At 38.0% G+C, this 12,416-nt stretch overlaps 1 long non-coding RNA gene across 1 annotated transcript in view; it reads right to left on the reverse strand.

Moving 5' to 3' along the window:
• Positions 1-1,775: 1,775 nt before the first annotated feature.
• The window catches only part of LOC114207882 (uncharacterized), a 32,653-nt gene continuing 22,012 nt past the window's right edge, over positions 1,776-12,416 (reverse strand). The window contains exon 3 of the long non-coding RNA XR_003608939.2: positions 1,776-2,744. This is a non-coding gene — a long non-coding RNA (uncharacterized LOC114207882). The remainder of the gene's footprint in view (positions 2,745-12,416) is intronic.

The following is a 12,416-nucleotide window of genomic DNA, read 5'->3' on the forward strand; positions in this document are numbered from 1 at the left end:
AAAGTGACGATTTGATAAGGAGATTAATACCTAAACCACAGACCTAAAACATGCATCTCAACAGAAGCCAGGTGCTGTTCTTTAAGACAAGGAAAGACTAACACCACCACCCACTATCAGGGTAAATCAGAAATCATCAGAGCTGCCACTGCCATCACAGGCCCAGAGTGCAAGAACTCAGGGGACAGAATGGCTTCAAAGGGTGAGGCTGCCTCTTTCTTACAGCAGTCTAAACTAAAACAATATGCAATCTTACTTCACTCAATGAGAGAATTTACATTTTAATTTGTTCATAGTTTTATAAAAATTTCCATAAAGCAAACTATAACAAATATTTAAAAGTAAGTATATTACAGGCCATAGTCATTGATCATAGTTCAATAATGCTAGAAATAATTTTTAAATGGTTTGAAATATCTTAAGACTTGAAAATTAACTGTTGATCAAAGAGAAAAAATCACAAACTCCCTAGAAACTAATGAAAAGGTAAGTACATAAAAATGTACGGAACACAGCAAAAGCCATACTTAGATAAAAATTTATGTCCCTAAACCCTTTCATTATGAAGACAAATGACTACAACTACAGGTATGTTATATTTATCTTAAGGTTTAAAAAAAAAAAAGCACAAAATTAACCAAAAGAAAATATAAAGAGTGAATGAATAAAAATAACAGATATAATTGGTGATACAGAGAAAAAGTAGGAGAATTGATAATTCCGAAAGATGTTTTTTTAACTGCCTAAAGATATAAAGCAAAACAAATATTAGCAAGACTGGGAATAGAAGAAATGTATGATTTCCTAGAAAATACAAATAGCCCAAATTAAACCAAGTAGAAAAGCCAAACTGACTAATTACCAATGAAGAGACTGGAAAGGTGACCACTATTTTTTTAATTAATTAATTTATAAAGATTTTATTTATTTATTTGAGAGAGAGAAAGAGACAGGTGCAGCACACACCCAAGCTCTGGGAAGAGCAGAGGGAGAGGGACAAGCAGGCTCCAAGCTGAGCACAGAGCCTGATGTGGGGGCTCAATCCCATGACCCGAGATCATGACCTGAGCCAAAATCAAGAGTCCGACGGTAAACTAAGCCACCCGGTGACTATTATTATTATTATTTTTTAGAAACAGGGATCCCTTTTTACACCATTTTAAAAGCTATTTTTTTAATTAACATATACTGTATTATTTGTTTCAGGGGTACAGGTCTGTGATTCATGAGTCTTACACAACACCCAGAGCGTGACAACACATACTCTCCCCAATGTCCATCACCCAGCCACCCCATCCCTCCCATCCCCCTCCACTCCAGCAACCCTCAATTTGTTTCCTGAGATTAAGAGTCTCTTATGGTTTGTTTCCCCCTCTGGTTTCGTCTTGTTTCATTTTTCCCTCCCTTCCCCTATTATTTTATTTTATTCATTTATTTATTTTGGTTAAAGATTTTATTTATTTATTTGAGAGAGAGAGAATGAGAGAGAGCACAAGAGGGAAGAGGGTCAGAGGGAGAAGCAGACTCCCCGCTGAGCAGGGAATCCGATGTGGGACTCGATCCCGGGACTCCAGGATCATGACCTGAGCCGAAGGCAGTCGCTTAACCAACTGAGCCACCCAGGCACCCTCCCCTATTATTTTAAATAACACACCCAAAAAACCTTTAAATCTGAGTTCTAACAATTAAGGAACAAATAATTACAATGTTATTTAAATTATTCCATACCAAATAAAAGATGAAATGTTTCCCAATTCATTTCATGAAACCAGCAAAACCTTATTACCAAAACTTAATTAAAAAACAAACTCTGAAACTATATACCTTCCTAATTATTTCAGTTACTATGGCTATATAAAAAAAATAACCCTAATACTTACTGACCAAGACTCCACTTACTTTGCTCATGAATCTGCAATTTAAACAGGCCTCAGAGGAGATAGTTTGTCTCTGCTCCACTTAGGATCAACTGGGGTGGCTCAAAGGCTGGGGACTAAAATTAAATAAAGGCTCATTCACTAACACATCCAGTGGCTGATGCGGTCAGATGAAATCTTGGCTGGTTTCACATAGCTTCTGTATGTGGCCTAGGCTTCCTTACACTATGGTGGCTAGGTTCCAAAGGTAAGCATCTTTTTTTTTTTTTTTTATGTTTGTTAATCACCATACATTACATCATTAGTTTTTGATGTAGTGTTCCATGATTCATTGTTTGCGTATAACACCCAGTGCTCCATGCAGTACGTGCCCTCTTTAATAGCCATCACCAGGCTAACCCATCCCCCTACCCGCCTCACCTCTAGAACCCTGAGTTTGTTTCTCCGAGTCCATAGTCTCTCATGGTTCGTCTCCCGAGAGAGCCAGCCAGAAACAGTACCACCTTTTATGACCTAGCCTTGTCAGTCATACAGTATCAGCTCCTCCACATTCTATTAATCAGTTCGAAGGCCAGCCCAGGTTCAAGAGGAGAGGAAATAAACTCAGCTTCTAAGTGGCATGGTTCTAGAAGAACACGTACGACCACAAATATTGTTGAAACCAATTTTCAAAAATACTATATGCTACAGTCCACCTTCTGGTCACAGCAGTTCACATCCCTCCACATGCAAAAAAATATATACTTGTTCTCTCCCCCAATACCCACAACGATCAGGCTCAGGCTTGAGATCCAGGTATGGATGAACTTCTTGGGTACAGTTCCTTAAATATAGCTCCTTGAGTACAGTTCCTCTTGATCTGAAGAGCTATAAACAAAAAAGATACGTTATCTTTTCTCCACAAACATGAATACACAGTGATGGAGCAGGCATAGGTCCATTAAAAGTTTAAAACCCAGCTGGGTATATGCTGCTAGTTCCTCAACTAAGGAATGAACCGTGTGGCTCATGTCTCCCCATTCTGGGCTGTAGGTTTCATGGTAATTAGCCATGTGCTTGGCACATTTCTTGACTGTACAACTTTGAGATCCAAAGGCCTTTTTTTCATTTTGTATTGTCTCTGTGCCTTTCAGTCTAAATTGATATAATCCTTTTAAAAACTATGTGGATGAGAATGAGAAAACAAGCCATAGACTCAGAGAAAATATTTGCAAAGACTCATCTGATAAAGGACTATTACCTAAAATACACAAAGAATTCTTAAAACTCAACAGTAAGACAATGAACAACCAGATTAAAAACTGGGCAAAAGATCTGCATAAAGACCTACCAAAGAAGATATACAGATGGCAAATAAGCACATAAAAAGATGCTAAACATCATATGTTATTAGGAAAATGTAACTACTATGCACCTACTAGAATAGCCAAAATCCAGAAAACTAACAACACTGAATGCTGGTGAAGACATGAAGTAACAGGAAATCTCATTCATTGCTGGTGGAAATGGAAAATGGTACAGAAACTTTGGAAGGCAATTTGGCAGTTTCTTGCAAAACTAAATATACTCTTATAATACAATACAGCCATCACACTCCTTGGTATTAACCTAAAAGGCTTGAAAACTTATGTCCACACAAAAACCTGCACACAGTTTATAGAAGCTTTATTCATAACTGCCAAACCTTGGGAACAACCAAGAGGTCTTCAGGAGGTGAATGGATAAACCATGTAGACAAAAGAATATTACTCAGTGTTTGAAAGAAATGTCCCGGGTGCCTGGGTGGCTCAGTTGGTTAAGCGACTGCCTTCGGCTCAGGTCATGATCCTGGAGTCCTGGGATCGAGTCCCACATCGGGCTCCCTGCTCAGCAGGGAGTCTGCTTCTCCCTCTGACCCTCTTCCTCTCGTGCTCTCTATCTCTCATTCTCTCTCTCTCAAATAAAAAAATAAAATCTTTAAAAAGAAATAAAAGAAATGTCCCACATCAGGCTCCCGGCTCAGCGGGGAGCCTGCTTCTCCCTCTGACCTCCCCTCTCATGCTGTTTCTCTCTCTCTCTCAAATAAATAAATAAAATCTTTTAAAAAAAAATAAAGATAAAATACTTTAAAAATAAATAAATAAATAAATAAAAGAAATGAGCTATCAAACCATGAAAAGACAGGGAAGAACTTTAAATGCATATTATTACTAAGTGAAGGCAGCCAATCTGACAAGGCTATTAATATTGTATGACTACAACTGTATGACACTCTAAAAAAGGCAAAACTATGCAAAGAGTAAAGATTAGTTTGTCAGGGGCTGGGGGGAGGACTGGATGAATAAGCAGAGCATAGAAGATTTTTAGGGCAGTAAGAATATTCTGTATAATACTATAATGGTGGATGTATGTCATTATACATTTGTCCAAGCCCACAGAACATACACCAAGAGTGAATCCTGTTGTAAACTATGGGCCAGGAGTAATAAAGATGTGTCAATGCAGGCTCATTGATTTTAACAAATGTACCATACCAGTGTATGAGAGGGACAGAGAATATGGGAACTCTGTGCTTTCTGCTCAGTTTTGTTCTGAACCTAAAACTGCTCTAAAAAGTCTTTTTTTTTAAACCATATGGATTTCTTATGAATCAATTCATAATCCACTCCATTAGAAAAAAGCCACACCCATAAATTTCAAAATAACTCCTTGAGCTTCCTATAAGGTCCTGAGGGACAGTGCTCTTAAAATTCTTAGAGAAACTTTTAATAAAGAAGATCTATGAAGCACTGCAGGTCCTCAGGTCCCTAAAGAGAATACTGTCTTTGTGAAGCATGACATTAAATTTCCTGAAGCCTCAAAAGAGTTTTATAATCACTCCCTTGGCTTCATTGTTAAATGACAATACTCTAGATTTGATCTCTTTCTGACAATACTCTAGATTTGATCTCTTTTCATTAGACTTTTCTTTTTTCTTTTTAAGTTTTTTTTTCTTAATTTGAGAATTGTCTGCCATCTGGAGAAACTAGAAAAGAGAGTTTTATTTTTGAACTCAGTAAGTTCTGGTTCCTTTATATTTAACAATTCTCTCCTCAGTTTTTCTTACTCCAATCAGACTACTTTAACAAAATGCCAGAGTGGCTTATAAACAACGAAAATTTATTTCTCACAGTTCTGGAGGCTAGAAGCCCAAGATCAGGGTGCCAAAATGGCTGGGTTCTGGTGAAGACCCTCTTTTACATTGCAAACTGCCAAACTGTCACTGTATTCTCTCATGGTGGAAGGGGCCTGTCAGCTTTGTGGGGTCTCTTTTATAAAAGCACTTTTATGAGGGCTCCAGCCTCATGACCCTAAGCACCTCCCCAAAGGCCCCAACTGCTAATATCATCACATGGGCATTAAGATTTAACCCAAGAATTTTGGAGGACACAACCACTCATACCATAATATTCTCTTCTATCATATTTTACTACAAGCAGCAAGAAAAAGCCAAAAAATACCCCCTGGAAATACCTTTATCATGCAATTCATTGTCATCATGCAAACCATTTCCTATTTTCCACATTACCATAGGTGACAATGTTGCTGAACTTTCTGCTATTACATATCAAGGATCTTTTCACTAACTTCAAATTATATTTTTTCACTTTCCTTTAAACCTTCACTTACTTCCTCAAGGGCTATCAGGTTTCCACCAACAATCTTTTCAAAACCCTCCCATCTTCCACCCACTGTCTAGTCCTAGTTTGGTTTCAGCTACTGCTATATTTTTAGGTTTCTGTTACATGGCACCCCACTTCCAAATACCAGAATTATTTCAATTTCTATAACTGCATAATGAATTACCCCAAAATTTAGGGGTTTAAAAGAATATTATTGGGCGCCTGGGTGGCTCAGATGGTTAAGCGTCTGCCTTCGGCTCGGGTCATGATCCCAGGGTCCTGGGATCGAGTCCCGCGTCGGGCTCCCTGCTCCTTGGGAGCCTGCTTCTCCCTCTGCCTCTCTCTCGCTCTCTCTCTCTGTGTCTCTCATGAATAAATAAATAAAATCTTTAAAAAAGAAATTAAAAAAAAAAGAATATTATTTATTTTGTTCAAGAATCTGTTTGGGCAGGGCTTTCTGCTCCACTCAAAGGAGATATAAACAACAAAGAATTATAGATGCTTATAACAGATGTTAGTATATATATGAGGGGCACAAAGGATTAGTGGTTAATTCCTTCTGGGAAATCACAGAAAAAATAACACTGAGCCAAAGTTGGGTGCTGACATGAAGAGGAGAAGGAATATAAAACAAGGGATCACATACAAAAAAAACTGTAAGTGTACTGATACAAATAAGTCGATTGAGGAAAGAGAGCAGAAAGGAAAGAACTAGTAAGAGGTGAGGCTAACAAGGAAGGCTGGGAACAGACAATGTTTTTATAGGAGTAAGCAAGAGGCCTGGGATCAAATCAGCTCTAACACTACCAGAAGCTACACCATGGGGAGCAGCTGCTACTGGGAACTACTGGGAACTGTGAAGAACGGCAGCTGTTAAAGAAAGGCCCCTAAGTTATAAGAAAGAATGCCAGGAAGTGCTGTCATGGAGAGAGGTTGTCAAAAGATACCACTTTAGTGGTACCTGATAGAAAAGCTACCAGGAAGAAAAGCAAGAAATGTCTTCAGCTGAACAGCCACAAGGTCAGGCTGGGGTTCCCTTATGCATTCTGTATCTCTAACACAAACACCCAACTTTTCCTTAGAGAGAAAGAAGGCTCCTCCCGCTATCTACTTAATAGGCAGAGGTAGTAGTGACTATGAGAATTTCAATACAATTTTTCTCCAAAAAGTCAACAGAAACTCAATGAGGCCTGCAGTTATTTATACAGACTGGATTATTCTCTTAGGTTCATGATGAAAAGCATAAACCTGGAAAAGAAGGTGGTATTTCTCTCTCCCTCTCTTCCCTTTCTCTCTGTCTCTCCATGTACACACATGAATCTTTTTTTAACCTATTAGATTTCTTTTTTTTAATAGGAACTCTGTGCTATTTTATTTTTTTTTTCATAACCACACATTAATAGCTTACTTCAAAGCCACCAGAAGCCAATAGCATGAACCTTAAACTAAATCCTGGCCGTCTAGTACATGTTTTCTCTTAAAAGTGAAGTTTTTATTTGGCAGTGGCACTTTTTGGAATAGAAGTGAGACCAACATTTAAGAAAAGATTATTACTCTATAAAATAAACACTACCTTAGTGAGTCTTCCTTTCCAGACAGATACAAAATCTAACTGCACTCCCCGTGCCTAAAGGAGTCATGATAGCAACAGAAGATCCTGTCAGTTCTTATAGCTCAAGTGGACAAGAATTATAGTGGAAACTTCAAACAGAATCACTGGTGCAACAACTGTAGCCACTAAGATAAGGATTTCAAGTAGATATGTATAGAGAATGGAAGCAGGAAAAATTGTCTCACGTTAAACTGACAAACCAGAGCACTACTCCCCGTAACCTAAACCTCACTTATACTTAAAAACAAGCTTATACAAAACTTACATAGAATCTAATCAGATAAAAAAAAAAAATTTCTTTTTTTTAAGATCTGGATTCAGGCAGCTGTAGCAGAAGTTGCTGGATCTCTATTTTACCGTTTCAATACAGATATGACTAAATTATTTATGTGTTTTTCTGATTTCTGCTCCTGTAACCAATAGCCTATATTGTTGTACTTCTGTTAAAAAAAAAAAAAATCACCCTCAACAAAGTAGAGATAGAGGATACATAGCTCAACATCATAAAGGCCATATACGAAAGACCCACAGCTCCACAGCTAACATCACCCTCAAAGGGGGCAAACCTGAGAGCTTTTCCTCTATGGTCAGGAACAAGACAGGGATGTTTTCACTCTCACCATTACTATTTGACATACACTAGAAGTCCTAGCCTCAGCAATCAGACAACAATAAAAGGCATCCGAATCAGCAAGGAAGAAGTCAAACTTTCACTATTCACAGATGACATGATACTCCACGTAGAAAATCCAGAAGATTCCACCAAAAAATTGATAGAACTGATACACAAATTTAGCAGAGTCACAGGATATAAAATTAATGTACAGATATCTGTTGCATTTCTATACACCATTAATGAAGCAGCAGAAAAAGAAATCAAGGAATCAATCCCATTTACAATTTCACCAAAAACAGTAAGATACCTAGAAATAAACCTAACTAGAGAGGTAAAAGATTTGTACTCTGAAAACTATAGAACACTTATGAAAGAAACTGGACACAAAAAAATGGGAAATGATTCCACATACATGGATTGGAAGAACAAACTTTTTTTTTTTTTTAAGATTTTATTTACTTATTTGACAGAGATAGACACAGCGAAAGAAGGAACACAAGCAAGGAGAGTGAGAAAGGGAGAAGCAGACTTCCTGCTGAGCAGGGAGGCTGATGCAGGATTTGATCCCAGGACCCTGGGACCAAGACCTGAGTTGAAGGCAGACGCTTAACAACTGAGCCACCCAAGCGCCCCAGAACAAACATTGTTAAAATTTCTAAACTACCCAAAGCAATCAAACCTTTAATGCAATCCCTATCAAAATACCACCAGCATTTTTCGCAGAGCTACAACAAACAATCCTAAAATTTGTACGGAACCACAAAAGACCCTGAATAGCCAAAGCAATCTTGAAAAACAAAACTGGAGGCATCACAATTCCAGACTTCAAGCTCTATTACAAAGATGTAGTAATCAAGACAGTATGGTACTGGCACAAACAGAGACACACAAATCAACGGAACAGAATAGAGAACCAAGAAATGGACCCACAACTATATGGCCAACTAATCTTCCACAAAGCAGGAAAGAATATCCAATGGAAAAAAGACAATCTCTTCAACAAATGGTGTTGAGAAAAGTGGACAGCAACATGCAGAAGAATGAATCTGGACCACTTTCTTACACAATACACAAAAATAAATTCCAAAATGGAAGAAAGACCGGATGCCTGGGTGGCTCAGATGGTTAAGCGTCTGCCTTTGGCTCAGGTCACAATCCCAGGGTCCTAGAATCAAGTCCCACATCAGGCTCCTTGCTCATGGGGAGCCTGCTTCTCTCTGCCTGCCCCTCCCCCTGCTTGTGCTCTCTACCTCTGACAAAAAATAAATAAAATCTTTTTTTTAAAAAATGGATGAAAGACCTAAATGTGAGACAGGAAACCATTAAAATCCTAAAGGAGAACACAGGCAACAACTTCTTTGACTCAGTGGAAGTAACTTCTTACTAGAACTAAAAGGCAGCCTATGGGAATGGGAGAAAATATTTGCAAGTGCAAATATCTAATAAGGGTTAGTATCTAAAATCTATAATGAACTTATCAAACTCAACACTCAGAAAACAAATAATCCAGTTAGGAAATGGGCAGAAGATATCTCCAAAGAAGACATCCAGATGGCTAACAGACACATGAAGAAATGCTCTCAACATCACTCATCATCAGGGAAATACAAATCAAAACCACAATGAGATACCACCTCACACCTGTTAGAATGACTAAAATTAACAACACAGGAAACAACAGGTGTTGGCGAGGATACAGAGAAAGGGGAACCCTCTTACACTGTTGGTGGGAATGCAAACTAGTGCAGCCACTCTGGAGAACAGTTTGGAGGTTCCTCTAAAAGTTAAACGTAGAATTATCTTATGACCCAGCAACTGCACTACTAGATATTTACCCAAAGGATACAAAACTATGGATTTGAATGGGCACATGCACCCTGTTTATAGCAGCATTAACAACAATAGCCAAATTATGGAAATAGTCCAAATGTCTATCGACTGATGAACCAATAAAGATGTGCTCTCTCTCCATACGTGTGTGTGTGTGTGTGTGTGTGTATACATATATAATGGAATATTACTTAGCCATCCAAAGGAATGAAATCTTGCCATTTGCAATGGTGTGGATGGAGGTAGAGAGTATTATACTAAGCAAAATAAGTCAGTCAGAAAAAGACAAATACCATATGATTTCATTCCTATGAGGAATTTAGGAACAAAACAGATGACCATAGGGGAAGGGAATAAAAAAAGAGAGGGAAGCAAACCATAAGAAACTCTTAATTACAGGGGCGCCTGGGTGGCTCAGTCGTTAAGTGCCTGCCTTCAGCTCAGGTCATGATCCCAGGGTCCTGGGATCAAGCCCCACATTGGGTTCCCTGCTCCTCCCTCTCCCACTCCCCCTGCTTGTGTTCCCTCTCTCGCTGTGTCTCTGTCAAGTAAATAAATAAAATCCTCAAAAAAAAAAAAAAGACTTAATTACAGAGAACAAACTGAGGGCTACTGGAGGGGAGGTGGGTGGGGGGATGGGCTAAATGCATGAGGGCACTTGTTGTGTTGAGCACTGGGTATTACATGTAAAATTCTACTCCTGAAACCAATATTACACTATATGTTAACTAACTAGAATTTAAATAAAAATAAAAAAAAAAAATCAAAGAAAGAAAGAATCTCATGGACCGGCAACTGGTCGGGGCCCCTATGAGGGCAGTGCCTTCATGGCTGCATCTTTTAGGCTCCTGACCTGGCTGCAGCTGCAGTGAGAACACTGGATCCAACAATCACCAAGCAGCTGTAAATGAGTTGGCAGTTATATGGAACTGCACAGAGCCACCATATACCAGGAACTGCCTAGAACTGCTTCCATGGCAGAGACTGTAACCATAACAAGTTCTACACAAACAGAGCAGTATCCCTCTTTAGAATCTCCAGGCACTAATATATTCTCTTCTCGGCTCTAAGACCTCAGCCCTAAATCAGAAGGAACAGGGAAAGTCCCACTTACCAACTTAATACATTAGTCTCCTCTGAAATTTACATTAAATTATCTTTTAATTATTTATGTAGTTCTATTTAACAGCCTTTTTAAAATGTAAATCTTTGGATAAAATCTTGTAGACTGCTGGGCAGCACAAATCCTTATATTCTTTTGATGTATGCAGTAGTTTCTTTACCCCAAAATTGTCCCTGAAAAAATCCTAATACACCTAAAAAGACTCACATTCCACTCCAAAATAAATAAGCAAAAAGTTCCCCATTCTATCCAAAAGAAAATAAACGAAGATATTTTTCCTTTGTTCAGCTAAAAACCTTTTGAAGGTCTTCTAGCTACAATAGAGCTACAATGGTTACCATTTGGACTAGATGATTAGAATCTTGCATAATCTATTCTCAGGAGTGAACAAATATATTTTGGTTATTGACAAAAGGTTAGACAAGCAGAAAAATAAAAGCAATTGTGTTTGGCTAGTGGTCTGGGGAGGAGGAGGTTGGGAGAAAAAAGAACATTGCAAACTACGGCATTAGACACCTACTACAAAGCTTACTCTCCATCATACAGCTTAAAGATTCTCCAAAAAAAATCTATTTTCTGCAAAATCTTCCTAAGACACCTCACAGAACTGCACTACTCATTTTGGAGGCAAGTGGTCTAACAATAAAGAAACAAGAAAAGGGAAACTGCACAACTCCTAGAAGAAAACATAGGGGAATATCTCCTTGATACTGGTCTTGGAAATGATTTTATATCACACCAAAAGTATAAGCAACAAAATAAAAATAAATAAGTGGGACAAGTCCAAACTAAAAATTTCTGCACAGCAAAAGAAACAACAAAATAAAAAGGCAACCTACAGAATGCAAGAAAATATCTGCAAACCACATATCGGTAATGGGTTACAATTAAAATATACACACAAGGAACTCATACAACTCAATAGCAAAAAATAATCCAATTTAAAAAATGGGCAGAGGACCTTAAGAGAAATTTTTCCAAAGAACATATAACAAATGGCCAACAGGTATATGAAGAGATGCTCAACATCACTAATCATCATGCAAATGCAAATCAAAACCACGATGAGATAACACCTCACACCTGTTAGAATGGCTAGTAACAAAAAGACAAAAATTTTGCAAGGATGTGGAGAGAAGGGAAGACTTGCACACTCTTTGTGATAACGTAAACTGGTGTGGCCACCCTGGAAAACAGTATGGATGTTCCTCAAAAAATTAAAAACAGAAATATCATACAATCTAGCAACTCCACTTCTGTTTATCTGAAGAAAACAAAAACATTCATTTGAAAAGATACATACACACCTATGTTTACTGTGGCATTGTTTACAACAGTAAGATTATGGAAGCAACCTAAGTGTCCATCAAAAGATGAATGGATAAAGATGGGGAAAATATACATATACAATGGAATATTACTCAGCATAAAAAAAGAATGACATCTTGCCATTTGTGACAACATGGATGGACCTAGAGGGTGTTACATTAAGTGAAATAAGTCAGACAGAAAAAGGCAAATACCATATGATTTCACTTACATATGGAATCTTAAAAAAAAGGGGAGGAGGCAAACGAACAAAACAAAACAGAAACAGACTCATAAATACAGAGAACAAACTGGGGGTTGCCAGACTGGAGGGGCGTAGGGAATTGACAAACAGGTGAAGAATGAAGAAGATCAAGAGATACAAACTTCCACTTATAAAATAAGTCAC

The sequence above is a fragment of the Eumetopias jubatus genome, unplaced genomic scaffold (assembly GCF_037043125.1).
Source record: "Eumetopias jubatus isolate StellerSeaLion01/CBP00866 unplaced genomic scaffold, mEumJub1_p1.0 scaffold_7, whole genome shotgun sequence".
Classification (NCBI taxonomy): Eukaryota; Metazoa; Chordata; class Mammalia; order Carnivora; family Otariidae; genus Eumetopias; species Eumetopias jubatus.